The sequence below is a fragment of the Zalophus californianus genome, chromosome 7, assembly GCF_009762305.2.
Source record: "Zalophus californianus isolate mZalCal1 chromosome 7, mZalCal1.pri.v2, whole genome shotgun sequence".
Classification (NCBI taxonomy): Eukaryota; Metazoa; Chordata; class Mammalia; order Carnivora; family Otariidae; genus Zalophus; species Zalophus californianus.
The window spans coordinates 58,107,710-58,119,683 of NC_045601.1; the positions used below are offsets into that span (position 1 = coordinate 58,107,710).

General features: G+C 33.1%; 1 pseudogene; it reads right to left on the reverse strand.

Moving 5' to 3' along the window:
• Positions 1-7,869: 7,869 nt before the first annotated feature.
• On the reverse strand, positions 7,870-9,474 carry LOC113927893 (annotated as a pseudogene).
• Positions 9,475-11,974: the final 2,500 nt, after the last annotated feature.

Genomic DNA, 11,974 nt, shown 5'->3' on the forward strand with positions numbered 1-11,974 from the left:
CACACCTTTTTTCATGAAAATATGGATATCACTACTGTTGTCTGACAGAGTGCCACAGAATGTAAAATTAAGAGGAGGGGCTACACGCATATCATGCTGCAATCCATAAGTACCATTTTATGAATTATTAATGGAATAAATCTAAGTAATGAGAAAATGATTAAAATAACATAAAGCTGTAGTAAAAATATTGATTTTCAAGGTCTATGAAAATAGACTGTATATGAATGAATCTTTGCTCAGTAAAAATTTTTCTCTAGGCCTGACATCCTTTCTAACAATTACTGAAAGTTAATAGAATGAGAATGCACAAATCAAGTGGACCAGGAAACTCATAAAATGTAAAAGATTATTGGAATGATATTCATGTTGACAATCTAGAATTTAAAACACTGTTATTGTAAAGATCTTCACAATTCTGTATCCATATTTTATTCACAGAAATATTTTTCTCAGCAGTGTGTTTTTATATGCCTCTTTTATACCCTAGAAGTGCTTATATCCTCCTCTGCTCATTGTACTTTTGTCCTTTGTAAATCGATCCAGTGACCATCAGCGATGCTTCCTGTGGGAGTGTTCTCGAGTGTATAAAGTACACCAAGAAAGAAGAATCACAGGTGTTAATTACAGTGCAAAATCTCAAATTACTGATGGTTATAACCTGCTGCAACATCTGGAGCTTATCTTTTAAAAATCACCCAAAAGGTTACTACTTTTAGACTTTAGCATTAGCATAGAGAAAAGTTAAATCAAAGATGGCATAATTATTTTTATATATCACCAGAGAGCTTTAATATGTCGTATTACAATGGAATGCTTTAGATATATGAACTTAAAATATAAAATTTATCATATAGTTTCTTAAACATATTCTCTCAGGCCATAACATGGAGGTCAAGCATTATTAACCTGGAAAAAGAGAGACAATATAAAATGGTAAGGAAAATAAAGTGACAATTCTTTTCAAGAAATGCGATATAAATAAATAAAATGGTGTTGAATTTCAGCAAATATGATTTCTGTTTAGGATTTTTTTTCTATTTTGCCCAATAGAGATATAGAAGGCAGAAATGACAGAGAATAAGCTCATTCTTTGAAAGAATCAATAGATGTATAAAATTGATAAACCTCTAACCAGTTTAAACAAGAAAAAGAGAAATGACAGAAATTACCAATATTAGGAATGAAAAAACAGTTACCACTCTTGATTCTGTAAGGCATTAAAAGAATAATAAGGGAATAGTACAACCAATTCTATGCCCATCAATTTAATTGTAGATGAAATGAGCAAATTTTTTGAAAGATACAATTATCCATATTACATTACATAATTTATATGTATTTATGTATATATCATAAGTTTAAATATATATTTAATATTTATATATGACTGGGTTTGTATCTATTTTCTTTTTTTGAGGGGGAGAGAGACGGAGGGGTAGGGAGAGAGAGGGAGAGAGAATCTTAAGCAAGTTTCATACCCAGTGTGGAACCTGATGCAGGACTCAATCTCACAACCCTGAGATCATGACCTGAGCTGAAATTAAGAGACGCTTAACTGACTGAGCACCCAGGCATCCCTGCACTTATATCTATTAAGGAAATAAAATTCACAGTTAAAATCTTTCCCCTCCAAAAAATTCTTGGTCCAGATTTTTCACTGGTGAATTCCACAAAGCACTAAAATATAGATATAACACCAGTTCTATACAAGATTCACCAGAAAATAGAAAGAAGGAAATACTTCTTAACTCATTTTGTGAGGCCAGACTTATCATGGTACCAAATTCAGACAAAGAATGCATAAGAAAATAAAACCATAGACCCATATTCATCACAAGTATGGACCAACAATTCTCAAAAAGAAAATTAGTTCATTAAATCTAGCAGTATATAATAAAACCTCACATTTAAGTAGGACTCGTAACAGAAAGCAAGGCTGGTTCAATGTTCAAAAATTAAAATTAAAAAATCATTCTTCAATAAAAGGAACCAAGGGTCTTTGAGTAAATGGCTTACTCTAGGACTGGGATATGGAATATACAAGATGAGTTTGGACTTCTTGCATAATGCCAGAAAATAAAGTGTCCCACCCATCACAAAAACAAAACAAAATAAAACACAATGACCAGATCATGCCAAAGGGCCAGCTAACAGAGTTACCAATGGCCAAATCTGGAACAATTTGAGCAGCAATATCAATAATGTGGTATTGTATTATACTACACTACATTACTACATTACTATAAAATAAATATCCTATGTTGATATTGATATAAAAATGATTAAACAAATACAATTCTGAAAAATACACGGATATTTTGTGCAGAAAAATTCCAAATAATTTATGTAAATATCCCTCCTTCAAGCAGGTGTAGCATAACTTCCCATCTAATAATTGTGGACTGTGCATAGTGACTTCTCTTCAAAAACAACAGTATGGAAAGGGGTGAGGGAGAGAATAATTTTATAATGGAGAAATCTAACAAAACTAATTCAACCTGAAAAATCATGATAGTATGTACCTTGATAGGATATGATGAGAATAGAACCTAGTCTTTTGGTCTTCTCTCCATTTACTTATGAGGAAAAATAAGACAAATCCCAGTTGAAGGACATACTAGAAAATGTCTGATCAGTACTCTTCAACACTATCAAGGTCATCAAAAACAAGAAAAGTCACAGCCAAATGGAGCCTAAGGAGATAGGATAACTAAATGTAATATGGAGATAAAATCCTTTAACTGAAAAAGGCTATTAGATAAAAATTAAGGAAATTTGTAAATGATGGACTTTATTAAATAAGAATGTATTTATATTGATTCCTTAGCTGTGGCAAATTTAGCAAACTAATGTAAGATGGTAACAAAGGAAAATGAGTGTGGCCATCTAGAAACTTTATATTATCTTCACAATATTTCTGTATATCTCAAACTATGATCATATCATTTCATCTAGAAAAAAATTTGACAATATTCAACAAATATTCATGTTAAAAATTTTCAGCAAACTTGGAATAGAAGAAACATTCTTATCCTGATAAAGGGAATCTAAAAAATACTCACACTCAACATTACACTGTAAGATAAAAGATTGAATGTCTTAACTCTAAGATCAACAACAAAGCACAAAGTTCATTCTCATCATTTCTATTCAACATTATATTGAAAGTTTTAACAGTGCTCTAAGGCAAGAAAAAGAAAATACATGCAAGCAAATTGGAAAGGAAGGAAGAAATAAAATTGTCCCTATTCACAGATGGTAAGATTTATCTAAAAAATCCTAAATAGTCTACAAAATTCTTGAAATTAATAAATAAGTTTAGGAAAGTAATAATGCAAACATATTAAAAAATCTTATTTCTATATCTCAAACTGAAAATGTAGAAACCACAATTTAAATAGATACTAATTATAATAGGTTAAAAAATTGAAATGCTGGATTACAAATCTTCCAAAATATGTGCGGGAAATGTGGGCTGAATATAAGGAATCAAAAAAAGACCCAAATTAACAAATAAATATGCTATGCACATCTATTGGAAGACTCAGCATACTAAGTTGGTTGTCCGCAAATTGATCTATAAATTCAGTGAAATCACAGTAAAAATCACCTAGGGATTTTTTTTAAGTATCCACATACTAATGCCAAAATTTATATGGAATTCATAAGAACCAAAATTACTAAAACAATTTTGAAAAAGGAGAATATAGTTCAATGACTCACACTGACAAATATCAAACAACCTATAGTGTTACATGCTCCAGTAATCAAGAAAGTATGGTAGTGGCAAAAGTGTGGTCAAAAAGATTGATGGGAGAAAATAGAGTCCAAAAATTAATCCACACAAATGTGGTCAGTTGGTTTTTGGCAAAAGTCCAAAAGCATAACAATGGAGAAGGTATAGTATTTTTAACAAGTACCGCTGATTCCATTTATATAAAATTCTAGAAATTACAAACTAATCTAGATTTCCAGAAAAGAAATAAATCATTGTCTTATAATTAGGAGATAAGAAAAAAAGATCGCATCTTTGGGGGAAGATGTGTTTGATATTTTAAGGGCCATGGATTCTTGGGACATATGTACAGTTTATTCTATGTCAATTGTACTTCAATCTATAATTTTTTTTAAATAATGCAAAAAAGCATACTTCATTTTATTATTTTAGTTTATGGCATCCAATAATCATCAATTATTGAAAGAGATGTTTTAGCATATGGAAGATTTTTTTTAAGAAACAATTATCGAACAAATACCTGTCAGGCAGTGTATTAGTGCTTTTCCCACTTACTCCTTACTAGTACCCTTTGAGACAGTAACTTTATTTTAGAAATAGAGTCAGAAGTTCAGAGAAATTTGTAATTGCAGGTAACACTGCAAATTACAAAACAATGTCAGAGGGAAGTTTATGAAAATTGCTGAATTAACTTCTCTAATAAAATGTGTATCTACCTAAGAATGTACTTGGTATGTCTGGAAATGACACCATCAGATGTGCAATTTGAAAATATCACTCTAGGGGCATCTGGGTGGCTCAGTTGGTTAATTGTGTGACTCTTGATTCCAGCTCAGGTCATGATCTCAGAGTCCTGAGATGGAGCCTAAGGTTGGGCTCTCCAATCAGCAGGGAATCTTCCTGAGATTCTCTCCCTCTCTTCCCTTCACCACTCATACTCTCTCTCTCAAATAAATAAATAAATCTTTAAAAAAAAAAAAGAAAATATCATTTTAACTTTAATGTGGAAAACAGATAGAAAGGATGTTTAGGAACAGATCATTGTAAAAAGACCAGATAGGAGGATAATTTCATTATTCTATCCAGCAAACAATTACCGTCTGGATTATGACAGTGGAAATTAAAATAAATGGACATCACCAAAATATATTTGTAAGAAATCTCACTCATACATATCCTCGTGACTCTGAGAACATGAGAAAGTATTTTCATTGTTTAGAGCAAATAAAATTATTAATAAGAAAATTAATTACCTTTGTTCAATTTTGGGGAGTCTCTTTGAATATATTAAAGTTATAGTCTCTAAATATCACTTAATCTCAACTCTATCTTGCAATTATTTTAAGTTCTATTAAGATCCTACATTATTCATACTACGTGGCTAAGAAAATGTAATGAAAGCCGTGTTATTGGATATATGATCCTAACAAACACCAAATCCAAACACATTAATATTTGTGTGGATTTCAGTTATCAACTTAGTATCAACACCATCTGCTTTCAGGAACTACAATCCCCCAACCCTTTTTTGATATGACTCCTGGATAGTCTGCTAATGAGGCACTATTAGGATATATATAAGGTGGAAGTAAAGGAGAGACCATTGTTCTCCAGAGGCAGTTGCAGGTCTATGGGATGTTCAAAGCATCTCTGAGCAGTCCTCTGTGAAGTATTTGCTTTGGTGCTGTAGCTGCTGGGGGCTAGCAGGAGTTCCCTCAGAATCATTGGTCTGCTGGTAATGGGGGGAGTTCCCAGTAGATTCTTGCTATTTAAAACAGTTGCTGTGGAAGACCTCTTGTGAAATCACATGATTTGTTGCTGCAGGAAGAATCCTTTAATGATAGCTTCTGGCTTCCTTGATCTGCATTCCCTCCAACCCATATAATGGGTGAGTTAAGTTTCTAATCCCCTGTATGCAACCTGCATACTTGAAATGCAAATAATACTTTGTGCTCCTCCTGGTGGAGCCCCAATTTGAGATCTACTTTCGGACTTTATCAGACTATGTAAGACTACTTCAGGTGCATTCTTAGGTTTTTACTGTGTTTCCCCCTGTGTTTCCCCACACCTCTCTCTCTCTCTCTCTCTCTCTCTCTCTATATATATATATATATATATATATATATACTAAATCCAAACAAATATCTAGCTAGCTAGCTAGCTCCTTTTATTAGACGCACAATTTTTAAAACACAAAGATCTTTACCTTTGGATCTCCGTCCCTGGAACTGCTGGGCCTCTTCCTGGCACCAGCAAATGCTCATTTAGTGCCTATTGAATGATTATTGAAATGTTTATAGCATTAAGTAAATTTATTTTCACCCAGGGGTCAACTACTATGCCCTATATTTTGAAAATAATAAGTAGGGTGTTATGACAGTATCCACATGGACTGGGGAAGTATAGAGATAGGTCTGATATAAAATTTTATGTTATCCTGCCCTCTATATAGTAAAAGAATCTCTGTAACCAATATTGAAGAATTAATGGTGTGCAGCCATAGTTTTATTATTTTTAACTGGTCTAAAGTTTGAGTAACCCATAATAGTTTTTGATACCTTAAAGAAGTAAGAAACTTACCTCATTCACTTAAAAGAGAAATGTGAAATGAATTTCATGAAGAAAAATTACCCAAGGGATAGTCCGAATTTTGCAGTATAAAAGACAACCCATTCTCCTTTTATTAGCTTTGTAGACATAACTGCAAAATTAACAAACCATGAAATTCAACACCACACCAAACAGTAACAGATGCCTGACTTTGCAGCTGCTAGAGCAAAAGCCCATGGATACATTTCAAGAATTGGAAGAGAGATCGTTTTGCTTCCTTTGAACATTCAGACATTTTCATGCTTTATGCATACCCACTTAGAAAAGATTCCTATTAAATGTATACTCTAGATCATTGGTGAAATAGAGAAAACATTTCAAAACTCATTGAAGCATTACCATCATGTGTCATACATGCAAATATAAGTTGTACACAACAGTGATAATCACAGATATTTTACAAAATAAAAATTAAAGATTTATTTATTTATTTGAAAGAGAGAGAATCAGAGAGAGAGAGAGAGCACATGAGAGGGGGGAGGGTCAGAGGGAGAAGCAGACTCCCCGCCGAGCAGGGAGCCCGATGTGGGACTCCATCCTGGGACTCCAGGATCATGACCTGAGCTGAAGGCAGTCGTTTAACCAACTGAGCCACCCAGGCACCCTACAAAATAAAAATTAAAAATTAAATGCCACATCTTTCTGCATGTTATTGCAGATCTACTCACATCTCTTTCAGATGAGATATTAAAATCACAAGCTAAATTTTATCTCTAAAGTAATGTGGTAATTATTAATGGAATTTTTTCCTTCATACATTCATAGGATTACTAATATTAATTTTGTTGAGAATTTAGTTACTGTATGTGTTTAAAATTCTTTTAAGATAGTTAAACTTTGTGTAAAATTATTTTTGAAATTATTGAGATAAAATCTAGTCCATTTATAAATCAATTACTGCCTTAAAAATAAAATCACACACCCCTTAAAAAGTAATAAAATAAAGTAAAATAAAATAAAATCATACTTTGATCCAGATATTCAATTCTTAGGATTTTATCCTAAGGACAGAATCAGAGATGCACAAGAAGATTTTTATACAAATATGGTGAGTCACATATTGATGATATTCTCAATAGTGAAAAATTGTAAATAAGCCAATGATTAAATACAATTATCCATATAATGCATTATGTGGCCGTATGTGTATTTTAGAAGAGTCTATTAAATCACATGGAGAAAATGTTTACTTTTTTTTTTTACTTTATTGAAATACTGAGCTTATTTCACAGGTATGTTTATGTGTCCCCACCATTTCCATTTGTCTGACCACCACTACTACTATGTCCTATCATAACATTCCACACATACTTAAAACCAAACAAAGAGTGGAGGAGTTCCATCTTTAAAACTAAACAGGCATTTTGGACAACACATTCTTGACAGTGGAACCTGGACAACACTTACCAGACATGGTAGGGAAAGTTTTCACTCTGCATTATAAAAAAGACAGCTGGATATCAACTGTTAGAGAAATGAAATAAGAGAAAAAATTTTAACGAACTGTTTAAACTATTTTCTTAAAGAGACTTCTTCCACTGCCAGACATCTTGAATAGCCTCTTGATCAGTCATCTGGAAACAATTCTTCACATAATTGATGAGCTTGGCTTTCACTTTGGAAAGAAAACCACCTTTTTCTATAATGGCTTGCATTTTCGCCTTAATGTCGTCTACAGAACTCTGTCCTTTTGGTTTTTTGGGAGTCTTTTCCTGTTTTTTGAAGGATTCTTGACCTTTTGATCTTGGTGTTGATGGTTTTGAGACTTTTCCATTCTAGTTTGATTTTTGTGTATTTTTGGCTGGACTATCTCATATAGATTTCTTTACTGAAGATTTTTCTTCAGCTTCCTCATCAAAATCATCATCATCATCATCATCATCATATCAACTTCATATCACCTTCAACAGCAGCAAGTTTTACTTTATTCTGTGGAACGTTGCCTCTTCATCTTCTGACTCTGCATCTTCCACCACAGCTAGTAAGTGCTATCTACTAATATGCAGGGGGTCCTGAACCACATTTCAACCTAAGACCACAGGTGGGGTTATTTCAAAGCCTCCAAAGAAAACCATTCAGACATTTTCAAAGGTGCCAGTGTGACTTTAATTGCACTGCCTTCCTAATTCACTGCCTCTGATTCAACAATGTGCAATTCATCCTTTGCACCAGCCCCCAAACTGACCAGTCTTAAAGATTACTGGTGCTCATTTTTTTCATTATCTACCTTAAAGTGATCATCTGTCAGCCTTTAGTTCACAACTGAAAAGATAGTTCTGTACAATAATCAAAGTATTTATATTATGTGAACTTACATTACATGAACTGTGTAAATGACATGAGACCAGCAGATCTATAAAGTCTTGACTTAGAAATTTAAGAGATCGCAAAATTTTTTTATATAAAGATCAGGTACAAAGTTTCAGGATATTAAAATATACTCAATCAAATTCAATACTAACCATGGAAATATCGATTTTCAATAACATGCCAGAGATAAGAATTCAGTGGTTATTGAAAAAAGGAAAAAAGGCAAAACAGGTCTATCCCACAGGTTATGTACTATGGTGAAGAGTAGACATTTTTTAGTTTAAAAATATTTTCAAGTATTCAAAGTATTATCAAATAGTTTCAAGTACAGAAGAATTCATAACAAATATACCTACCCACATATGGAGGGAAGGGTCTATTTTGTGAAACCTTCTCAGAGAAAAATATTTGAGCTGAGACAATAAATGAATAGAATAGATATAGAATAAAAAAAGCATTTTGAACAGATAATAGCTTTAGCTAATATGCAAAATTGTAATAGTGAGCATTTAAAGAACTGTAAAATCCCAGCATTGGAATGAAGATGACATTGACATAGTAATGCAAGGTGTTCCTGGAAGGGTATCTGGGACCTGTTAAGGCAGGATCTTCTACCATCTGAAACAGCTTGTCTTTTATTCTGAGGACAATGAGAAGCCACTGCCTAGTTTTTAATAGAGAAATTCTGTTATCATATTTTTTTGAAGTTTATTCTCTCTGCATTGTAGAGACTGGTTTGAAGGAGGAAAGATGTTGCTAGCAAATGGATGTTAGAAGATTACCAATAAATTGAGAATGATGGTGACCTGGACCATGCTTGTGGCAATAAAGATGGACTGTATTACACAGATTTGTGAGATTTGGGGCTGATGGAGTAGAAGAAATCATGCGTGACTCCGAAGTTTCAAGCTTGAGCAACTAAGTAAATGATGGTGCCATTTATTTAAACTGAACATTGGAAGTGGGGAAGATTTAGAAGGTAATAACTCTAGTTTGACATGTTTAATTTGAGGTATCTTTGTGATATGTAGGTGGAGATTTTGAATAGATGGTTTAATATTTATGGATGGAGCTCAGGCAAAAGTCTAGATATCAAATTTGTGAGTTTTACTGGAGATAGTTGGGCAAATTTCATTTTGTGGCCATGGGTATCTATCTCTTACCACTTGCCATTCAAATAATGACTTAATTTCTTATCCTTGAGGAAAATATAGGATTAATACATTACACACATTAAGTAAAATATACAAATAATTGTGTGACACGGAAAGAATAATAATAATGTCAAAATTCTGGTGTAAAAATGCGTGTGTGTGTGTGTGTGTGTGTGTGTGTGTGTGTGTGTGGTAGCATAGTAGAGTAGGATGTTCCGCTTAATCTTGCAAATGAGATAGACAAGTTATGATAGGATGTCACTAATAATTCCATTCCAAATATTAATGTATGTGATACCTGGGGTCTGCCATTTCTGTCTCAAGAGTTATGATAAGAATGTATCAAAAAATGTACCCAATTTGAAACAAGATCCCAGCCTTATCTTGAGAGCTTGTCTACTAAATGTAAATAAATCCCTCTTTGTCCACCCATTTATTAAAGTTAGCTCTGATAGTTTGGTTCCCATGAATTTTTGGAAAATCTCTCCTGTGGTAGAGGGCTAAAAGCAGTGCTAATAACATCTAATTAGCATTTACCTGAAGAGGAAACAAGTGGTCTGTTTCAAACACTACAAACAGAAACCCCATCTCTTGGAATCCTGAAACATCCTTTACATTATGTGTAAAACAAACAAGGCAGATTCTATGTCTTTATTAAGATCTTTACTATTTCCAAGAAATCCTTGTGAATTCTACCTGTATTACCTGAGATGCTAAACACATTAGAATATTTTTCTATGAATTATAAGTTGGCTAAATATTAATTTCTTGGAGTATACATTTTACCCCTCAAAAAATACATATACATGGCTCTACTATTTCCTAGATTTAAATATAATTGTAGAGAAGTCTGAGGTCAATCAATTTTATTACCTGTGTCATTGGCATGCTTTTTTTTGCCCTGATAGCTTTTATTTTGTCCCAATATTTCAAAGCTTTGTAACTTCACCCAAATATATCTACATATTGCTGATTTTCTGTGTAGTTTTTTCCTGAAACATTTATTTTCTTTTGACAGATTTCTTTCTCTCATTATTACATATAAATTTAAAAAAAGAGAAGAAAAGTCAGTATCTTTCCTCTCTTTTGGTTTTGATTCTATCAATCGGTCGTCTTTTTCTTCTTTTGAGTTAATATGAGTTGCTGTGGTATTGCATTTGTCATAACCATCCCTATAACTTAAATTTCTCATCTACATGATTTTCGTCTCCATAGTCTACATGTTTATTACAGACCTTTTTCCCAAGTCATTGATTCACTATTAGATTTTCTTCTGTTCTTCCCGGTTTTCTTTTTCTTTTTCTTTATTTCTAAGTTCTATAATAGTTTTGCTTCAATTTTAACTACTCCTCAAGTTGTATCTTACTCATCTATGTCACATTTCATAGCCCTTAAATAATCTTATATTTGTTATCTTTTTAACCATTAATGTTACTAAAAGAGTATAGAATATTTATTGTTATTGGTTCTCTATAAAAAAATGTTGTTTATCTGTCTCATATAGTTTATATTACTTTTTACTTTTTAATATTTTGTACTGTTTCTGTGCAGTTGCTACTTTTTTCTGGTTATTTTTTTAAGCAGAGACTTTTCACATGTTTTTAATTTAATTCAGTATTTTTTCTCACCAAATATATCTTTGGTATATTCTCTTTCCTTGTGTTTACTACCATAACAAGTTGTTATTTGTACAATTACTTAAAAACACCAGTTTGCAGACTGTGGGCTGATGGTCTTTATTACGTGTTTCATATTTTTTTCTTGAGATTATGAGAGAGAGTGAGCAAGCAAGCAAGCAAGCATGAGTGGGGGGGGAGGGGAGGACAGTGTGGGTTTGCAGTAGTTTTGTAAGAAGGAGGTGGGTGGGCAGAGGAGAGGGAGAAGCAGACCCCACAATAGGCAGGGAGCCCAATGTAGGGCTTTTTTCCAGGACCTCAGGATCATGACCTGAGCCAAAGGCAGATGCTTAACTGACTGAGCCGCCTAGACGCCCCTCTGTGTTTCCTTTCTATATAGCTAAGGGATATCAGGTTGGGGGATATGGGACATATATGCTTATTTTAATTTTCTCTCAACTGTCAGAGTCCCTTGGGAAGACCATTGTGAGTACACATTAATAGTGATTGCAACAATAAGCTTCTACTTCTGCCAGGGACAACCA